The sequence below is a fragment of the Bacillus rossius genome, chromosome 2 (assembly GCF_032445375.1).
Source record: "Bacillus rossius redtenbacheri isolate Brsri chromosome 2, Brsri_v3, whole genome shotgun sequence".
Classification (NCBI taxonomy): domain Eukaryota; kingdom Metazoa; phylum Arthropoda; class Insecta; order Phasmatodea; family Bacillidae; genus Bacillus; species Bacillus rossius.
The window spans coordinates 132,033,993-132,055,557 of NC_086331.1; the positions used below are offsets into that span (position 1 = coordinate 132,033,993).

At 42.1% G+C, this 21,565-nt stretch overlaps 1 protein-coding gene across 2 annotated transcripts in view; it reads right to left on the bottom strand.

Annotated features, from left to right (window-relative positions):
- The window catches only part of LOC134529848 (chloride channel protein 2), a 207,082-nt gene that overhangs the window by 94,807 nt on the left and 90,710 nt on the right, over positions 1 to 21,565 (bottom strand). The window contains exon 1 of one of the 2 annotated variants that reach the window (XM_063364358.1): positions 17,279 to 17,388. The exons of the other annotated variant lie outside the window; for it this stretch is intronic. The gene's annotated coding sequence lies outside the window, so the exon portion shown is untranslated. Of the gene's footprint in view, positions 1 to 17,278; positions 17,389 to 21,565 lie in introns of those variants that run through there. 2 annotated transcript variants of the gene reach the window in all.

A 21,565-nucleotide genomic window follows, 5' to 3' on the forward strand; every position in this document is an offset into this window, starting at 1 on the left:
AGCCTCTATGGCAACAGCCGCCTCTATGGCGACAACCAACCTCTATGGTGACAGCCGCCTCTATGGCAAAAGCCGACTCTATGGCGACAGGCGCCTCTATCTCGACAGACGGCCTCTATGGCGACAGACGTTATTTGTACGTGACAGGTATAATATTTTCTAAACAAAATATATAAAATGCGCTATTTTATGTATATTATAATCAAACGTTTGATTATAATATACATAAAATAGCGTATTTTTTTATATTTTGTATAGAAAATATTAGCTGTCACGTACACGTATTCACGTATTCACGTATAACACACAGCCGTGTCCATGACACAGCCACACCCCATTTTTTTCTCTTTCGGATTCTCGGAGAGAAGCTCTGAACAAAGCTTCTCTGGAAAAGCACCGAGCTTCCGAGAAGTATGGTGCGGTGCTTGCACGAGGCGCCTTGGCACGGGAAGCCTTCTTTTCACAGACGAGAGAGCCTAACTCCCGATCATGCATCTTCAGTTGTTTTTTTTTTTTTTTTTTGTTCGTTGTAAATAAATATACAACTCATGATAACTAAGGTCAATTAGGTTAGGTTAGCTACATTACAAATACTTTAAAACATTGTGGACGGTTGATTTGGTTAGGATAGCTACATTAAAGATACTGTGAAATCATGTAAACGGTTTCCCCCAAATAAATACACCTGTTGTGGTAGGAAAAAAAAAGCGAGCATGAACTTGGGGTGTGGCTCTCTCGCCTGTGAAATGAAGGCTTGCCCTTGCACGAGGCGCCTTGGCACCGCCGCGGGGGAAAGTCTGCGCATGCGCGGGCGTGTCGATTGAAGACACCCCCCCCCCCCTTGCCCCCCCCCCCCTCCCGAAGACAAGTTCACGCGATTTGCGGCCAAGGAGAAGTGTGAGGCGCATCTGCTAACGGGACTCGCAACAGCTGTCTGGCTGCCGGCACAGAACAAGGAGGGATACAGAAGTGCGACTCTCACACTGGAAACTGAAGCCATGTTTCGCGCGACATGTGACGCTATATGTTTGGTAAGCCCGTAACTACCGGCAAAAAAAAAAAAGTAGGGAATTGTCTGTAAAGTCGGTTTACGGACGATAATTTTACGTGATAACGTCATAACAAATCATTGATGAAAAATTGCATACTTTTTAATTTTCAAATATTTAAAGTTTGATGCAAATTTAATTTAAATAATTTGTTTAAATATAATCAAGAACAATTAGTTAACGAGCCCGCCTTAACCTGTTTGATATCATAGATTTTCTCGCACGGTGGTTGGCCGGTTCTTGCACGCTCAGCTCAGGCGGAACGCGAAATTTTTTCGTGCGTGCAGCCGGCGTTCATCGATTTATAAGACGATATCACTTCAAAAACCGGGATAGAGGTTGTAGTACAAAGTTCAGGGCCGGATTCAGGGGAGGGCAACCGGGGCGAAAGCCCCGGGGCCCCCACAAACGGAGGGCCCCCACAATAGAGACTTCGGGAAAAAAATCTTTCAAATTCCGACAAGTAAACACTAGTAAACATATTTTCCTTTGATATTGTTTTTTCGCTGTTTTACCTTAACCCACAGTACTTTGTACATACATGATTATATTATTGTTTAATATTAACAGAAATATTCATTAACACTAAAATTTAATTTCATATAATTCTTGTCTCCGATTATATTTATGTATGTTTTTTAAATACTAAGAGAATCTACTTGATTTCACAATAAATTATTTATTGGAAAACTCGACTGAAAAAAATTGTTAATTTTATTTGTAAAATAATTTGGGGCCAGGGGGCCTCCGCTCCTCTGTTGCCCCGAGGCCTCCGGACCTCTGAATACGGCCCTGACAAAGTTTTATGTTAGTAATGTTAATTTATCTACTTGACCACTAATTACTTAGTAAAAGTGATTTAAACTGTGCGAAGAACACTTAAGGTTGTTTTGTAATAAAAAGGTCATGTCACGTATAAATTAGTAGTAGATGCGAAATTTTCTGGTTTTCAACACCAAAAATATATATTTATATGTAGCTACCAAAACGGAGTGAATTAATTTTCACTGGTTTGTTTGCCTGATAATAGAAGCTCCGTCGTTAAAAACAGTACTTTCATAAACAGAAAAGTGTGCGTGGAGTCCACGTAAGACGCAAGTGAAACTTCTTGCTTATCATATTATGTAGGGAACACAATTATATTTGGCTGAAGACGCAGATCAAAAAAATATATGCAAATATGCGAGCGCTAAATTATGCTATTGAGCAAGTATGCAAGTGTGAAAGTATGCACATGTTCAAGTATGAAAGTATGCAAGTGTGCAAGTGTAAAGTATTCACGTGTAAAATACGCAACTGTCCAAGTGGTGAGTGTGCAAGTATGCGAGTGTGCAAGCATGCGAGTGTGCAAGCATGCGAGTGTGCAAGCATGCGAGTGTGCAAGCATGCGAGTGTGCAAGCATGCGAGTGTGCAAGCATGCGAGTGTGCAAGCATGCGAGTGTGCAAGCCTGCGAGTGTGCAAGCATGCGAGTGTGCAAGCATGCGAGTGTGCAAGCATGCGAGTGTGCGAGTGTTCAAGCATGCAAATACGCAAGTATGCTGCGCCATTTCTACCTACCCCCTGTCGGTACCTCCTCTACTAGTTCCCCCACCACGTACCTAATTATTCTCCTCGTGCGATCGGAATTTTCTTAGCCCACTCAGCAAAGAAATTTCACGTCAAAAAAGTAATTTATAACTGTTTTCACAATGCAGCCAATGTTTTGTTGTGTTACCAACATGGCGCCACAATTAGCTGACGGAAAAGAACGGCTTCACACACGCATAAGGCACAAGGTCACCGCGAGTCTAACCAGTCAGCCTAGAATGTGTCAATTAACAACTCTCACTTTACTTTCGAAAAAAATATATATTTATTAGAAACTGTTTAAGAGTTGAAAAATTTACAATATTTAGTAACGAACAATGGTTAAAATGACACATTTACTGACACTCTAACCTCAAACTGTTTACGTGTGTTGCTGAAACTTCAACGATAAATTTACTAAAATATATCAAACATTTAACTGCACGAGGAAGCTTAGGACTGGTTTAACTACGTTTTAAAAACATAACTTTGGTATAATCATTGATTAGTACTTGGTTTGTTTCTTAACGAACTTTTAAGGGTGCATGTATTAGTGATAACCTATGAAATAAATAAACATGAATTTGGCAAACATGTAACGACTTCTTCGTGTTTATCTGTATAGACAGATGAGCATACCTTTATGCAGATACAAATTTGAAGACAATACAAAAATTGAAAGCTTGAAATAGAATAACATGCAAAACGGATTGCAGCCAAAGAAAAAAAATAAAACAAAGCATTATATCTTATTAAAAAAAATTATGATATATTAACAATATACATTTACTATTATTTTTTTTCGTTATTACTGGTTGAGTGGATAAAATGAAGGAAAAAAACTTTAAAAACGCATTTCATGACTTGTTTTTCAATCAGTACTTAATGCTCAAGAATCCAAATCTTTTAACAAACTCCATAAATCCACTCTGACCTTGATACTGTCTCGTCTGATAAAGTCGGAACATGTGAGCGTGGCGATGTTACGTGGAACACCATCAGAGATCGCGTTGTGTAGTACACTGGGTGATCGGTGGCTGTGACCGGCACCGGGAGTTCTGCTCCATGCTCCGTAGGAAATAAAGCTATCAGTACCTATGTACTAAAACGTGAAGGAGATCCTTTGTGCTCCTTCTTAAGGCCCCCGCCTACCCGGGCACACACACGGTGCGCAGAGCTTCAGGGAAAACAACGCGATTTCAAAACTACTCAACATTTCCGAGTGGGGTCTGTTTACGAAAAGCATTTAAGAATTCACTGAGAGCCGAAAAGTACTTTTGATTTTGGATTAAGTTTTTAAACTGTAATTTTATAAAAGTTAAAATCGCTAAAACGCATGTTTTCAGAGTAATTTTTAGGCGTAAACCAACCGGTACAGATTCTTGAAAGCACTTAAGGGACTTGCATGACACCTTTATCATCATTTCTCGGCCATATAATGTTACGGTCACCGCTCATGTGCACTGGGAGAAGACTGCGCGCCAGTCCAGAGGAGACACCGCGCTAGAAGCACCAGCGAGCGTCGCGCTTATCATTCCCCCTCACCGACACATATACACCCCTGACGAGGCGGGCCCATTAAGCAAATAGCGCGCATGAAGTGATGTGAGATTTTGCATGATTAAAGTTCGTAAGAAGAATAATGCAGAAAGATAAAATTATTTATACTATGCGTTACAAATACATTTAATAAAACAATACAAATACATGTTCTTTCATTGTGGCTGCTTTATTCGTATCCATGGAAACGGATTTTTTTTATTCCTCACATAGTATAGTTCGTCCAGTTTATCTATTTATCTATGGAATTTCATAATATACACTGCATATCAGTCGCACTGCTGTTTATTTTGTAACATTTGTGCTTTACATGTTAGTGAAATACAGCTTGCTCATAAACATATGTTGTTAAAAGAAATTTCGACCACTAGACGACCTTTAGTTTAAGTTAATACCTGTTAAAATACCTAATAAATAGTACAGTAAAGTTCTAACCTAACATGTTTGTAATAAAATAACGACCAAAACTTTGAAGATGATACACTAATATAAAAATAATTAAATCACTTTTGAACACACAATTTAGAGATATCGTTTACATATCTACCTTAGAAAAAATGTGTGGTCAGTTTAATGTCTGAAGCTAACAATGTAGTCTTGCCAATCCTTCATCCAAAATGGCATCGAGCGAACGAACATTAAATGACAGACTCGATGTTACCACTGGCCTTCTGGCGAACTTCAAGAGCCCGTGGACACTGGAATACTATGGAATGTACGAGTTGCCAAAAGGGGTAATCCGTCAGCGGCATCCAAAGATCGCGCAGTTCCGTGAAACCAGAACCATAAGTTTTTTTTTCACTTATTCCGTCGAAACCATAAGCCAAGCTACTGGCCAAACCCAGTTATCGGTACCGTCAATCATAGCCACCTATCGTTATTTACTCGAAGATAGCGGTGTGAAATAATTTTTACTCAATTTTAATCCCCGATTACATGAATTGAGGTGTGGCGGTTAGGTGCTAGATTGCGTAAAAATCACAACTTATTGCATTTGTCGGGTTAAGTGAAGGTAGTAAAGTATTATAAATGGCTCTTTGAGTTACCAAGATTTCCTTTTATGGTGATAAACAATCCCGAATTCCACAACACTAAGTAGGACTCGAATTTCAAAGTAACAGAACTAAATTAGTTTACAATCTCACCCTCGAAACACAGCAGCGCTACGCGGACTACTCTTATTTCGCCTGCCTGATGCGCTAGTCAGCTTCGGTCGCTCTATTCACTCTGGTCGCTGTTTACTCTGTTCGCTCTGGTCGCTCTATTCACTCTGGTCGCTGTTTGCTCTGTTCGCTCTGGTCGCTCTATTCACTCTGGTCGCTGTTTGCTATGTTCGCTCTGGTCGCTCTGTTCAAACTGTTCGCTCTGTTCGCTCTGTTCGAACTGTTCGCTCTGTTGGAACTGCTCGCTTGGTTCGAACTGTTAGCCCTGGTCGCTCTGTTCGAACTGTTCGAAATGTTCGCTCTGTTCGCTCTGTTCGCTCAGGTCGCCCTGTTCGAACTGTTCGCTCTGGTTGCTCTGTTCGAACTGTTCGAACTGTTCGCTCTCTTATAAATGTTCACTCTGGTCGCTCTGTTCGCTCTGTTCGCTCTGTTAGCTCAGGTCACTCTGTTCGAACTGTTCGCTCTGTTCGCTCAGGTCACCCTGTTCGAACTGTTCGCTCTGTTCGAACTGTTCGCTCTGTTCGCTCTGTTGGAACTGTTCGCTTAGTTCGAACTGTTCGTCCTGGTCGCTCTGTTCGAACTGTTCGCTCTGTTCGCTCTGTTCGAACTGTTCGCTCAGGTCGCTCTGTTCGAACTGTTCGCTCTGTTAGAACTGTTCACTCTCGTCGCTCTGTTCGCTCTGTTCGAACTGTTCACTCTGGTCGCTCTGTTCGAACTGTTCGCTCTGTTCGCTCAGGTCACTCTGTTCGAACTGTTCGCTCTGTTCGCTCAGGTCGCTCTGTTCGAACTGTTCGCTCTGTTAGAACTGTTCACTCTCGTCGCTCTGTTGGAACTGTTCGCATTTTTCGAACTGTTCGTCCTGGTCGCTCTGTTCGAACTGTTCGCTCTGTTCGCTCATGTCGCTCTGTTCGAACTGTTCGTTCTGTTAGAACTGTTCACTCTGGTCGCTCTGTTCGAACTGTTCGCTCTGTTTGAACTGATCGCTCTGGTTGCGTTGTTCGAACTGTTCGCTCTGGTTGTACAGGGCCCAATTTTAAGGGGGATCGTTCAATTCGAAAGACGCCATTTCGGATTAAACAGTTTTTGAGGCATAATTTTTTTTACAGTTTACTACAGAGAATTGGCCTTAGTTAAGACAGAAAAACTCACTTTAACAGACTATCGGAGATTGTTGACATGGTGTCTGTGGTCATTATTAAAAAGTTACCATTAACACTGTATCCTAATGATTTTACAGAGAAAAAATTATGGCGCAACTTATCGCAATAAACTTGTTGCATTTCATTAAATTACATAATTATGTGCCTTAAATCATTCATAATATTCATAAAGAAAACTAAAAAAAAAAAAAAATGGTTGTCTGTAAAGTCGGGTTACGGAAGATAGTTTAACGTGACAACGTCATAACAAAACATTGATGAAATGATTGCATACTTTTATGAATAAAATTGAATCATTTTTATTTGATTATCACTTTTTTGTATGGATACAAAGAAGGAGTGAAATTAAATCTACAATTTAATTGATAAATTTACTTTTATTTGCACTCATAAATTCTAATATGTTTATTACTTTAACGAAGAGATTATTTTAACTATAACTTTTATACATGTTTGCTATTTAACTTCTTCCAATCTGTGTTATTCAGTTAAGGATAGGACGATGATAGGAAAAGTAGGAAACGAATGGGAGTGTTTCAAGTTTAATGTGCCTCGAAAACGTGCAGCCGGCGTTCATCGATTTATTAGACGTCACGTCAAAACTTTTTATGAGGTAAGAATTTTTGTTAAGTCCAAATTTGCTTCTTTGGGATTCCGTACCCACGCTGTCCATAAATTCGCTAGGACTGCAGTGTCAGGCATGCCAACACTCCGGCAGAGTCTGAAAGCTACCAGCTCAGAGTCCCCCGTCTCATGGGCTTCTGCGCGCAGCCGTGTGGCGCTAAACCCCGAGATATCAACTACTCAACTGTTGAAGGTCACGTCGCCGTACACCTGGGCGCGCGAGCTCTTGAAAGGCACGGGGCGCTAGGGGCGACACTTGGCCGGAGCGTCATATGCCTCGTCACCTTTACGCACTGGCGTGCACACTTCGTGACCCAGTTTTCATGCTGGGATATTTCATGTGCTTGTTCCTACACGATGTCTTCATATTTTTTCACACCTAGAGAAGTCAGTGAAACATCCATTTTGACTGTCCAAAAAAAAAAGAAAAATGTTAAAGTAGAAACCACGAAACTAAGCTTTCTGTTTGTTACGTTTTTTTTTTTTTTTTTTTTTTTTTCGTTTTGTCGTGTTTTTGTCTCGTTTGAACTGTTGTACTGAATTTTTTTTTGGGTTCAATATTTTTGTGCTGTCATCATTTCGACCATCAAAACACGAAGTGGCGTATCTGTAAAATGCCAACTTTTCAGGAGAGCAAAAATAAGAAAAGCACCTATGTTTGAAGTGCTATACCGCACAATCCCAAACTAGAAAACCCTTCATTTAATTTTTTATATATATTTAAGATGTCTGACTTGGGTTACCTATAATTACTTTATTTATTACAAATTTATATTTTAAGATTTATAATAAAATATAAAAAATGTTGTAGTTACGCCACTTCGTGTTTTGTTGTTTTCATTCATTGCAGAGTTACGCCGCGAAATAAAACATTTAAATAATGAAAAATGTTCAAGTTTTATTACTTATAACAATACAAATCGTTTGTTAGTACAAACACTAAAGGTTATTAGGAAAGTATATCATATTAGCAGTAAATAACTCAATCACTCAGCATTAATTATTGGGCCTTCTTCACACAGTGTATTATTAAAAAAAATTTTTAATCGAGTAGCTTCACATAATATGTTATGGTTTTAAAAAAGTAGAGGTTTGAAAACTGCTTACATAAAAATTTTTACTATAGTGAAACTAACATGTATACATTGAAAAATCTACACTCTTAAACAAAAATTTCTAAAAAACAAAAACTAGGCAAAATAATTATTATCAGAACTACAATATCCACTTAGTGATACTCAACTTTGTTGGTTTCATAAAATAAAAAATTTGTTTTAAAAAAAAGTAAAATAAAATAACCTGATGTCAATTTCAATAAAAACAGTACTGTTTAGCTTTAAAAACCATACAAAATGATAAAAAAACTTATCTTAACTAAATAATATTGATTGATAAAATATCAATAACAAAGAAGAAACACTAATAACGATATTCAAGTTTCATCTCTTCTAGACAACAATCTTTGAAAAGTTAATTAGGTAAGGACCTGTAATAGTTCTGAAACTCTGCAGCCCTTACAACGGGAGTAGGTCCTTCGCAAAGTGATATCAGATCCTTGAACTTTTCTTTTGTTATAGCCTGCGGTAGAACGTTGAGACGATCTAGGGGCATCTTCAGGTTCTTGTCAGCATCACGTTTTAAAGTAAATGACCTGTACGTTTCATCAAGATGGCTGTTCTTGAAAAAAACTGTTGTAGGATGGTCTTTCTTAAAAGCATACTCTACCATGTTAGGCCAATTTATGGGTTGTCCTTTTTCGTTATCCTCTCGAATGGTGAGAATGCGCAGTTCTTTGGAGAGTCTTTTAAAGTCCAAAAAGTCCCTTGTTTCCATTTGATGGACTATGTAAGGATGCGCCCTTCTGGCGAGTTTAATTATTGGTACCAGCTGGGAAGGAACAAACAGATCGCCTGCTTGATTTATGGCATGGCCAATCGCACTGTGAGCAGCATCACCTTCATTTTGACCATGGTAAGGTTCAAAAAATCTCAAACTAATTTCAGAAATGTTAGAGCTATTGAACAAAAAGTAAAGGAACATTGCAGGCAGAATACTATTTTTGTTCTGGCCAGAACAGCCATCAGCAAACAAAGTCACTTTTTTGCCTACGTTGTTTTTATCATGCTCCTTAAGCATGAGGAATATGCAAGAAGCAATTTCAGATGAACCTCTTTTACTTATTGACTCATTCCAAGTAAAACAATGACAGTCCTTGGTTCCCAAGTCGTATATTGTAAAGTTGTACACTCATAAGCGTCTTTTATAAAATACGGCGCTCTCGTTGGTTTTCGGCAAGAAGATTACTTGCTGAAGGTCAAATACTAAACAAACATTAGTTTTGTTTTCAATTGCTGCTGCTTTACACCTTTCCTTTATTGCTCTAACTTTTGTTTTTTCCGCAATGTGTTGGTCATACCTCTGTTTAATTCTGTCCTTTGTGTCTCCATCGCCTGTCTTGTAAGTCATACAGAGAGTACACATATCTTTTTTACGATGATGAAAACTTAAATTTAAACTTCTAAAAATAAGTCTGTATAACCCGATGCTGCCCTTGTTGGCGTTGGGATCTTCACTTTGGTAAAGGTTAAACATTTTTTTAATATTCAAATCATCATGTAGAAATTCTCTGGTTGTATTAGCCCTGCAGTAATGCGCTTCTACTCTTGGAAATCTGTTGATGTGATCGGTCATTCGCTTACGAATATCTGCATCTCTAGCTGCTAGGGTTTCCTGTCTTCCTCCACGCTTTTCTGGTTCTAAAACACCTGTCTCTGCTACTTTTCCAACAGCTGTTCTTGCTGTTCGTTCACTAATACTAAGAGTATTAAGAAAAAACTTTTTGCACACTGCTTCTTTTTCATTTTTTAATGTTAAAAAATACTGTTTTGACTGTGCTCTACGACTGTCGCCAACTGTAGTTTTGCGTTTTGTTGCCCCTGACACTATGTGTCTTGCAATGAACTCTCGTTGTAATTGAAGACTACCCATAGCATAGTACGACTTGAAAATATTTTGTCTGTCTTCATCTGTAAATTTACTACAAGACTTCTTGGTTTTCTCACAGAATCTACCAATGCAACGGTCTTTAATTTCTCTTGGAGCAACTAAATTGTAAGACTTTTCTTGTGTATAGCCGTGACCAGTGTTTCTCCTTTGTTTTCTTTCTTTCTGTCTATTTATTTTGTACCGTTTTTCTAAGGGAAATTCTCGTGCAGACCCTTCTGTAACAAAATCTTCTGGCTCTCTTGGCTCTTCGATGAGCGTTTCCAATTTTTCTAAATTATCTGTATGGTTTTTGCACTCATCACTTTCCTCAAAATGTCTAAAGCATAGTAACTCAAGACATCTCACACAAGCTGCAAAAATCTCTAAGTTACAACCGTTGGAAGTACATGTAGAATGCATGGGATCTGTATTATCAATATTATTCTTTTCTGCAAACTTAGGTTGGGGTTTCTTCTTTTTCTTCTTTGGAGATTTAGCAATGAATCTTTCATCGCTGCTATCAGTTAAAACAATATGGTCACATTCATTTTTTGACCAGTGGGATTTGCAAACAAGCAATCCACAACAACATGTTTGAACACCTACTAGTTTACATTTTTTTAATTCGCACAGTTCTGTAAAATCTGGATCCGCGTCGCTGTCATCGGGTTCACTACCAAAACAATTTAAGTCTACATTAGAGGCTATATCTGTATTTCCAAATGAAGTGTTGGGGTTGTGATCAGCTTCGGTATCTCTGTTATTGCTCTTAAGGCGGGAAAGAGGCACAAATTCGGCCAATGCCTGTTCGTCTTCATCAGACATGCTATCTGAATCACTGTTTTCTAACAATATTATTGTTCCAAAATAAAATGTTTTATTGTAAAGCATTTTAACTTTGGAGCCTTTTTTAAAAGCATTGCCCTTATCAACTGGAATTAAATCAGTTAATCTCACCACGTTCCGGGTGCCGTCAGTCCACTTCACTAAAGCGTCCATCTTCTTTTAGTCCACTTCTTACTTGCATGCAAACTCCAGCGTCGATATGTAAGATACAATAAGTAATGTATTATAAATATACAAAATTAAACTTGCAATGTATGTTGTAACGTCCACTTCAAAATAGCCTAGAGTTAATTTTACCTGCAGTAATAATTCACTAATAAACAGTTTATCAAACAATGCATTTAAAGGTGAACATAAGTGTTCTTGATGTACAAATTATATGCAGACTAATTTATTAACCCTTAACCACAGACATGAGGTCCCCGGGACCACACAGCGTTCTGACGCCCTCTGCCATCAGTAACCAGTAACCTCGTGGACACATGATCTTCAGTACCTTCCTACCATTCAGTCTTCTCTCTGCCGCCGGAGCGATAAGTGGTTATCTGACACCTGACTTCACGTCTGTGTTAGTGTCAGCATTATTTGCAGCGTGGGACCTCACGCCTGTATATACGCACAAAAGTTTCACGTCTGTGGTTAAGGGTTAGTTATGGTTGTAGGCCTAATAAGTAATATTTTAACAAAATGCTTACCTGGGCTCTACATCTAAAGCATGTGTTGTGATGGACAGACGAGCAGATAGTGGTGCAGATCAGTATATAGATAGTGCGGTATTGCGGTATCAGTCTTCCTTCCGGTGTTTTCCCTCTATTCCCATCTTTGTGCAACAAAACAATTAGGTTGCATTTTCCGACCGCCCCACATGTAGTTACGCCACTTCGTGTAAAACGAGAAATAGTCAACAATTTTTTTTTTTCGGAAAACACGAACAGGCGTAAGTTAACTTAAGTCAGTACGTGTTTTGCTGAATAGTCTCCAAAACACTTACGACGAAATGAAAAAGCATTATATCTTCAAAACCATTGGGAATTAAGTTACGCCACTTCGTGACATGATAGACCACGTAAAGATATGTCTGTAGCCAGTATATCTCAACATCGGCATTTTTGCAGTTACGCCACTTCGTGTTTTGATGGTCGATTTGTGGGGGTTTCTTCGTTCTCGTAGTCCATTTTTCTTTGTTTTTTTCTTTGTTTGTTGACCATATTCCTGTTATGGAATATTATGTGGTGTTTATATCCTGTTGACAACAGCATTTTTTTGCTTAATTTGTGTTTTTGTCCTTTGGTTTTTTGTAGTTTTCTTCTACAGACATACATTTGCATAGCAATGGCGTATGTCCAAAAGCTTACATCAAGTCACGAAACTAAGCTTGCATGGACAGGTGTCATGTCTCTTAAGGGGGTGCCTCCCATTTCAGGTCATGATTTTATATTTATATTAATCACTGATCAACTAGCAGACTTTTTCAATTGTTTAACTTTCACGAAATGAAAAATATATATACAGCGCATACTTTTTGCATGATTAGCTTCCAAAGTTACATTTTGAACGTTTTTGGGTTGTACAAATAAGGAGAATTTAATTTATTGCAGAACTGAAACTTTTTACGTTTAACTGCAATGCTACGGGCTACTTCATGATATGGTTTGCATTTCTATCACAAAAACTCATTTCATGTTTCTTGGCTGTCAAAATCGTAACAAATTTGAGAATTTTGAAATGCCAGGTAAAATAATTAATATTTTCTGAGAAAAAAAAATTCAAACCATTTCTTGAAGTAGCCAGTGGCATTGCAGTTAAACCTAAAAAGTTTCAGTTCTGCAATACATTAAATTCTCCTTATTTGTACAACCCAAAAACGTAAAAAAAAAAATGCAGCATTGGCAGCTAATTATGCAAAAAGTATGCGCTGTATATAATTTTAATTTCGTGAAAGTTAAACAATTGAAGAAGTCTACAAGTTTATCTGTAATTACTGTAAATATAAAATCTTGAGCTGAAATGGAAGGCACCCCCTTAACCAGACAATTGAATGATTCTTGAGCGGTTTGAAAATGGCCAGAAGGCCTTCCACGAAGCGCTCAACGCCGCAGTCAGTCGGAGGACACTGAACATCCAGCCCGGGGAAGGAACAACTCTCGACTGCAGAGCCCGAGACCTAGTTGTTTTGAAGTAGTTTCGAGCGCGCCCGCTAGATAGCAGCTTTTATAGTTTGTTGCTAACACAGATACATTGATTGTGAGAAGAAATGCATAAGCTGTCATCAGGCACACAAACCAGGGAACATTAATTCACTCTCATTTTGGCACATATTTAGTGGTGTGGCATACCAGAAATTTTTGCACATCCTTCTCATTTATGTATAACATGACTGTTTTATTACAAAACAGCACATGATGCATGCTTCCTCTCCTACATTATTAGAGCGTATAGACAGACGCACTTAAAGTCTCTCACTAATCCAGACCCCTTCCAAATACCATTAGATTTAGTTTGGTTAGGGAAAAAAAATGTTGTAATAACTTTTACTAAGCAATTAGTCAAGTAGATAAATTAACATTATTAACCTGAAACTTTATATTAGAACCTCTATCCGGAGATTTTTCTGCAAGTAGTTACGGGCCCAACCAACAGATAGCGCCACATGTCGCACGAGACGTGGGTTCAGTTTCCACTGTGAGAGTCGCATTCCTTGTTCTGTGACACAGAGCGCGATGGCGCGCATGCGTGGACGCAACACCGCGGGAAGCCTTCTTTTCACAGACGAGAGAGCCAAACGCCCGATCGTGCATCTTCGGTTTTTTTTTTGTTCATTGTAACTCATGATAACTAATGGTCAATTAGGTTAGGTTAGCTACATTATAAATACTTTAAAACATTGTGGACGGTTGATTTGGTTAGGATAGCTACATTAAAGATACTGTGAAATCATGTAAAAGGTTTCCTAGCGCTGGATAGGTACATATTAAAAAGTTATTTGCTAAGCAACCATTAAATGATTTTACAGTATTTTTAATGTAGCTATACTTACCTAATATAACCAACCATTCACAATGTTTTAAAGTATTTATAATGTAGCTAACCTATCCTAATCGACCGCAAAATTTAATGCCACACCGGTTTATACAAGGAGATAGAACGGGGGAAAAAAAAAGCGAGCATGAACTTCGGGTGTGGCTCTCTCGTCTGTGAAATGAAGGCTTCCCCAACAACGCAGGTTAGGTCCTGGCGATGACGTCATCAGACGGAAACGAAAGTGTACAGCTGTACTCACGATCAGCCGTCTCGTCCGACCGTCAATCACGTGACCTGCAGCCAATCAGATGGCCCGGGAAATTCCAACCGTCCATCCGTCCGTCAAAACATTACCAAGATATAACTTTCTACGTACGTACGTATGACATTCATTAACCTGCAAAATGTTAGCACGATAACTTTTGCCGGCGACCTTCACTGTCTTATACAGTTTTTAAGTATACTTATTAGTTCAGCTGCTTCCATTAAATGTTATTAACATACGTGTTAACATATTTTAAACAAGTGTAAATATTATAATAAATATCAGAGCTAAAAAAAAATTAATCAAATTGTTTATTAAGTGCTTAACTTTCATGATCGACAGTATAATATATCTATACACGATATAATTTCACCAGTATTTAAGATTTTTGGTTTGTTGGCAGCATTGAAATGTAAAAGTATTTGACGGACGTGCGGATGATTGTGAATCTCGGCTCGGCTGACGGACAGACGCGACGGATCATTGCGCTCAGACGGCAACGAAGAATGAAATGAACAGTTATGGGGCGCGCGCTGAGGCAGAGTGGGGGCGGATCGAAGGGATTCTTGCATTGCAGCACAGTCCGCATAGGTTCTTGCTAACTCGCATGTTTGGCTCACTCGCATACTTACACATATTCTTAAAAGTTCTTATACCTCCACCTGTCAATTTTTTTGCTTCTAGCGCGCGTGTCGGCCACGTAATAGTATAGTAGTATAGTAGTATAGTAGTATAGTAGTATAATAGTATAGTTTGGTATTTCCTGGCCCTGGAGTTGGAGTGAGGTGCGACGGTGCGAGGTGCCAACCGACCTCTGGCCTCACGGCGGCCATCTTGGTGTCAATTTCCATAAAATTCCTCAAAAATGACTAAAAATTATTCAAAATACCTTTAAAAATATCCCTATTTCGAGGGAAAAATTCCTTTTTTGAGGGAAATTTTCCCTCTTTATTCTTTAAAACCTAAAAAAAAAAAAAAAAAAAAAAAAGTAAATTTGAAATACCTCGGAATATTTTTGCTTTTGAAAAAACGAAGGTTCCTCGAAGCGACTTAAGTTCCCCATCGATAAGCCGCCCTAAACCACCGAGGTCATGCATGGCCTTGGCTTTGATCATATACTTGAAATTCTTTAATTTTGACCAAATATTCCGAAAAATTCCAAAACATATAAAAAATTTGCTTAATTAATATTTTAAGTTACTTAACACATACAAGTCCTCTTTTGGATTATAGAACATTCCGTCATTGTGAATAGTGACGTCACGTTCGCCATCTTAAAAATCTGTAATATTCATCCAAAAAATTAGGAATAAATTTAAAATTATGTAAATAGAAATACAATAAAAATTATGTTTATGTCATGAAGTTCAGAGTCCTCGGTTTCGAACTCGGTGAGGTCATTCGATTAAAAATGGATATGGAAAGGCGAATAGGGTGACAAGGGCGACCTGGCCGACAAGCGAGAGCACGGCTACCAGTGCGATTAGGGCGACAAAGACGACAAGAGCGACCAGGACGACGAGAGCAACAAGGGTCACCAGGGCAACCAGGGTGACAAGAGCGACAAGAGCGACAAGAGCGACATGGGCGACATGGGCGACAAGGACGACAAGAGCGACCAGGGCGACAAGAGCAACCAGAGCGACATGGGCGAGCAGAGCGGCATGGGCGAGTAGAGCGACAAGAGCAACCAGAGCGACCAGGGCGACAAGAGCAACCAGAGCGACATGGGCGACAAGAGCAACCAGAGCGACATGGGCGACCAGGGCGACCAGAGAGATAAGGGCGACCAGGGCGACAAGAGAGATAAGGGCGACCAGGGCGACCAGGGCGACAAGAGAGATAAGGGCGACCAGGGCGACCAGGGCGACAAGAGCGACCAGGGCGACAAGAGCAACCAGAGCGGCATGGGCGAGCAGAGCGGCATGGGCGAGTAGAGCGACAAGAGCAACCAGAGCGACCAGGGCGACAAGAGCAACCAGAGCGACATGGGCGACAAGAGCAACCAGAGCGACATGGGCGACCAGGGCGACAAGAGAGATAAGGGCGACCAGGGCGACCAGGGCGACAAGAGAGATAAGGGCGACCAGGGCGACCAGGGCGACAAGAGAGATAAGGGCGACCAGGGCGACCAGGGCGACAAGAGCGACCAGGGCGACAAGAGCAACCAGAGCGGCATGGGCGAGCAGAGCGGCATGGGCGAGTAGAGCGACAAGAGCAACCAGAGCGACCAGGGCGACAAGAGCAACCAGAGCGACATGGGCGACAAGAGCAACCAGAGCGACATGGGCGACCAGGGCGACAAGAGAGATAAGGGCGACCAGGGCGACCAGGGCGACAAGAGAGATAAGGGCGACCAGGGCGACCAGGGCGACCAGGGCGACAAGAGCGACCAGGGCGACAAGAGCAACCAGAGCGGCATGGGCGAGCAGAGCGGCATGGGCGAGTAGAGCGACAAGAGCAACCAGAGCGACCAGGGCGACAAGAGCAACCAGAGCGACATGGGCGACAAGAGCAACCAGAGCGACATGGGCGACCAGGGCGACAAGAGAGATAAGGGCGACCAGGGCGACCAGGGCGACAAGAGAGATAAGGGCGACCAGGGCGACCAGGGCGACAAGAGAGATAAGGGCGACCAGGGCGACCAGGGCGACAAGAGCGACCAGGGCGACAAGAGCAACCAGAGCGGCATGGGCGAGCAGAGCGGCATGGGCGAGTAGAGCGACAAGAGCAACCAGAGCGACCAGGGCGACAAGAGCAACCAGAGCGACATGGGCGACAAGAGCAACCAGAGCGACATGGGCGACCAGGGCGACAAGAGAGATAAGGGCGACCAGGGCGACCAGGGCGACAAGAGAGATAAGGGCGACCAGGGCGACCAGGGCGACAAGAGAGATAAGGGCGACCAGGGCTACCAGGGCGACAGAGAGACAAGGAAGAAAAGGGCGACCTGGGCGACAAGAGCGACCAGAGCGACCAGGGAGACCAGGGCGACCAGGGCGACAGGGCGGAAGGCAGGCAGGCGACGACCACTCACCTCAAGCAGCCTCGCGGGTCGCAGCGCCCATGGTCGCCGCGCTGCGCCGGCTGGATTCCTTGCTCTCGTCTAAATTGGACTCGGCCGGAAGGGTCAGTTCCATCAGCTGGGCGCGGGCTGTGTTTGCCGCGCGGCTTGTTTGCGACGCGCATGCGCCGAGCGGCGGGCGAGATTACACCAGCCGAGCTGTCCGCCCGCGACCACCTCGCTAGTCCCGTTGTGTGTAGGCTATTACTACTTAGCATTTTCCAAGTGTACACCTAGGTCTACCTATCGCTGACAGGGTAAGGTTACAAAAACCAAATGATTGATAACTTGGGTTATTTAATGAATCTAATGACCAACAAAACATTAATACTTAAACTTAAAAAAACCTATTTTAAGTATTTTGAATGAGAAAATTCGTAATGGTATATACTTAATCAAAATGATTATTGTAACAATAGTTCACAAAATGATTATTGTAACAATAATTCACAAAATTGCGCTTTCACAAAATAATATGTATGTTGTTATTAATAACAAAGCAATTGTTATTTATTTAAGTAACTGTTATTTATTTGAGTAAAACAAACTGCTGTGACACTACGAATTCCACAATTTTCCTGCGCCCTTGCATTTAAACGTCTTACCAGTACATTTAGTTTTATAATTACACTTTTTTTATCCTTGAACGTTTGAACGAGATTTTTCATTTAAAGGTTGTAGCTTTTTTTTTCTTTCGGGCGAAAAATTTTCTTTATTAATCAGTTTAACCTGAAAAAACATAACACTGTTTCCTTAAGAACATTTCCTCGATAGTTCCATGTTTGTTAATGTTAATTGCAAATATTGTTTGTTGTTAAAGTAAAAGCAATTCAAAAAATTCACTAATAATAACTCTTCAAACGTTTTATAGAAACGCTCACGGAACGTTGTAAGTGTACTTTGTCACTCTGTCCGGCCACAATTCTGTCACTGAGCGGCGTGGCTCTGTCCGGCCGCCAGTCTGTCACTGAGCGGCGTGGCTCTGTCCGGCCGCCAGTCTGTCACTGAGCGGCGTGGCTCTGTCCGGCCGCCAGTCTGTCACTGAGCGGCGTGGCTCTGTCCGGCCGCCAGTCTGTCACTGAGCGGCGTGGCTCTGTCCGGCCGCCAGTCTGTCACTGAGCGGCGTGGCTCTGTCCGGCCGCCAGTCTGTCACTGAGCGGCGTGGCTCTGTCCGGCCGCCAGTCTGTCACTGAGCGGCGTGGCTCTGTCCGGCCGCCAGTCTGTCACTGAGCGGCGTGGCTCTGTCCGGCCGCCAGTCTGTCACTGAGCGGCGTGGCTCTGTCCGGCCGCCAGTCTGTCACTGAGCGGCGTGGCTCTGTCCGGCCGCCAGTCTGTCACTGAGCGGCGTGGCTCTGTCCGGCCGCCAGTCTGTCACTGAGCGGCGTGGCTCTGTCCGGCCGCCAGTCTGTCACTGAGCGGCGTGGCTCTGTCCGGCCGCCAGTCTGTCACTGAGCAGCGTGGCTCTGTCCGGCCGCCAGTCTGTCACTGAGCAGCGTGGCTCTGTCCGGCCGCCAGTCTGTCACTGAGCAGCGTGGCTCTGTCCGGCCGCCAGTCTGTCACTGAGCGGCGTGGCTCTGTCCGGCCGCCAGTCTGTCACTGAGCGGCGTGGCTCTGTCCGGCCGCCAGTCTGTCACTGAGCGGCGTGGCTCTGTCCGGCCGCCAGTCTGTCACTGAGCGGCGTGGCTCTGTCCGGCCGCCAGTCTGTCACTGAGCGGCGTGGCTCTGTCCGGCCGCCAGTCTGTCACTGAGCGGCGTGGCTCTGTCCGGCCGCCAGTCTGTCACTGAGCGGCGTGGCTCTGTCCGGCCGCCAGTCTGTCACTGAGCAGCGTGGCTCTGTCCGGCCGCCAGTCTGTCACTGAGCAGCGTGGCTCTGTCCGGCCGCCAGTCTGTCACTGAGCAGCGTGGCTCTGTCCGGCCGCCAGTCTGTCACTGAGCGGCGTGGCTCTGTCCGGCCGCCAGTCTGTCACTGAGCGGCGTGGCTCTGTCCGGCCGCCAGTCTGTCACTGAGCGGCGTGGCTCTGTCCGGCCGCCAGTCTGTCACTGAGCGGCGTGGCTCTGTCCGGCCGCCAGTCTGTCACTGAGCGGCGTGGCTCTGTCCGGCCGCCAGTCTGTCACTGAGCAGCGTGGCTCTGTCCGGCCGCCAGTCTGTCACTGAGCGGCGTGGCTCTGTCCGGCCGCCAGTCTGTCACTGAGCGGCGTGAAGCATGTCGGCTGCCGCGTGTCTTGTGCCACGTGCTCAAAACTGACCTAACACTTAACATTACTCAGTCAGATTTGGGTAGACCTAGGTGTAAACGGGTAAACACCCATTTCACATTTTTTAGTGATTATTTGGACATTACCTTGGTAAACCTAAGTTTACTTCTATTATCTTTACCCGTAATACACACACAGATATATATATATATATATATATATATATATATATATATATATATATATATATATATATATATATTCTAAAGTGTGGTCATGCTTTTACATTTGATTGTGTTTTTGTGGCAGATGTTTATAGTCTTACGCACTTGTATACTTTCGTGATTTTTGTTGCTGCTAGAAATTGAAAAATAATAATTGCATTCGTTTCGAAAATCTCAAACTGGCCTGTAAAGATTTCTGATGCGAGTTATAAACATCAACCTCCAGAAATGAATATTATTGAGAAAATAAACAGACTATGTATGAAAAAAAAATTTTTCAGCATATAATTATCTAAACTGTTTTCACAAAACGAAGATGTTAAACATTCAACTCGAATATATTATTTATTGTCATTAGTATGCCGTATAGACGCTACCACATTTTGAATTGGTTATTTATTTAATATTTAACAGTGTTGTTTTTCGTTTTAATTGAATGAGCTTGGTAAGTGTTCTGAGACCTACTAACCACCTACCACCCCCCAAAGAAACTTTCCAATAAGTAACTTTCTCCGACATGGGAGTGACAAGTCTGTCTCTGTTCACTTGCTCTGTTCTTATCGAGCATGCCGTCAGCACGTCCAAAGGCTGTTCGCCCTCTAGACCCAGTCCTGCTCCAGACTGTCTGCTTTCTCCGTCACTTGCTTGCCACTGCCGTGCTTTCATTGATCGTCCATGTCTTGATAAACGGGAAGCCTTCTTTTCACAGACGAGAGAGCGAAACGCCCGATCGTGCATCTTCGGTTTTTTTTTTTTGTTAATTGTGAAAGGTTAGGTTAGCAACATTATAATTACTTTAAATAATTGTGGACGGTTGATTTGGTTAGGATAGCTACATTAAAGATACTGTGAAATCATGTAAACGTTTTCCTAGCACTGGAGAGCTACATATTAAAAAGTTATTTGCTAAGCAACCATAAAATGATTTTACAGTATTTTTAATGTAGCTATACTTACCTAATATAACCAACCATCCACAATGTTTTAAAGTATTTATAATGTAGCTAACCTATCCTAATCGACCGCAAAATTTAATGCCACACCGGTTTATACAATGAGATAGAACGGGAAAAAAAAGCGAGCATGAACATCGGGGAACATCGGGTGTGGCTCTCTCGTCTGTGAAACGAAGGCTTCCCATGATAAACACTAAGGGCTCCGCCTGCCCGGGCACACACACGGTGCGCAGAGCTTCAGGAAAAACAACGCGATTTCAAAACTACTCACGATATCACAGTGGGGTCTGCTTACGAAAAGCATTTAAGAGTTCGCTGAGGGCCGAAAAGTACTTTCAATTTCGGATTAAATTTTTAAAATGTATTTTTAGAAGAGTTAAAATGGCTAAAACGCATGTTTTCAGAGTAATTTTTAGGCGTAAAACAACCAGTACAGATTATTAAAAGCACTTAAGGGGCTTGCATTACACCTTTTTCTTCATTTCTCCGCCATATAATGTTACGGTCACCGCTCAAATTCCACAGTTATCCTGTGACGACGAGAAGACTGCGCGGCAGTTCAGAGCCTTGCGCTTAGAGGCGATACCGCGCTAGAAATACCTGCGAGCGTCGCGCTTATCATCCCGCCTCACCAACAAACAAAAAAATACGTGTGCTTGGAGTCGACGAGAGACAGATGTGAAACTTCTTGCTTATTAGGTTTACATAGAGATAAATTATTGGTATTTTTTAATTGAGCAAGAAATAATAACTGAGAATAATAAGAATGCGGGTATGATCTCAAATGGAAAAAATTCCTTTTTCGGCACCCTGTAATCTCTCGTCCGTTCACTGGCACTTTTTGACGCCTTTTTTTGGCGATTTATTCTCACGTTGCCTTTGAT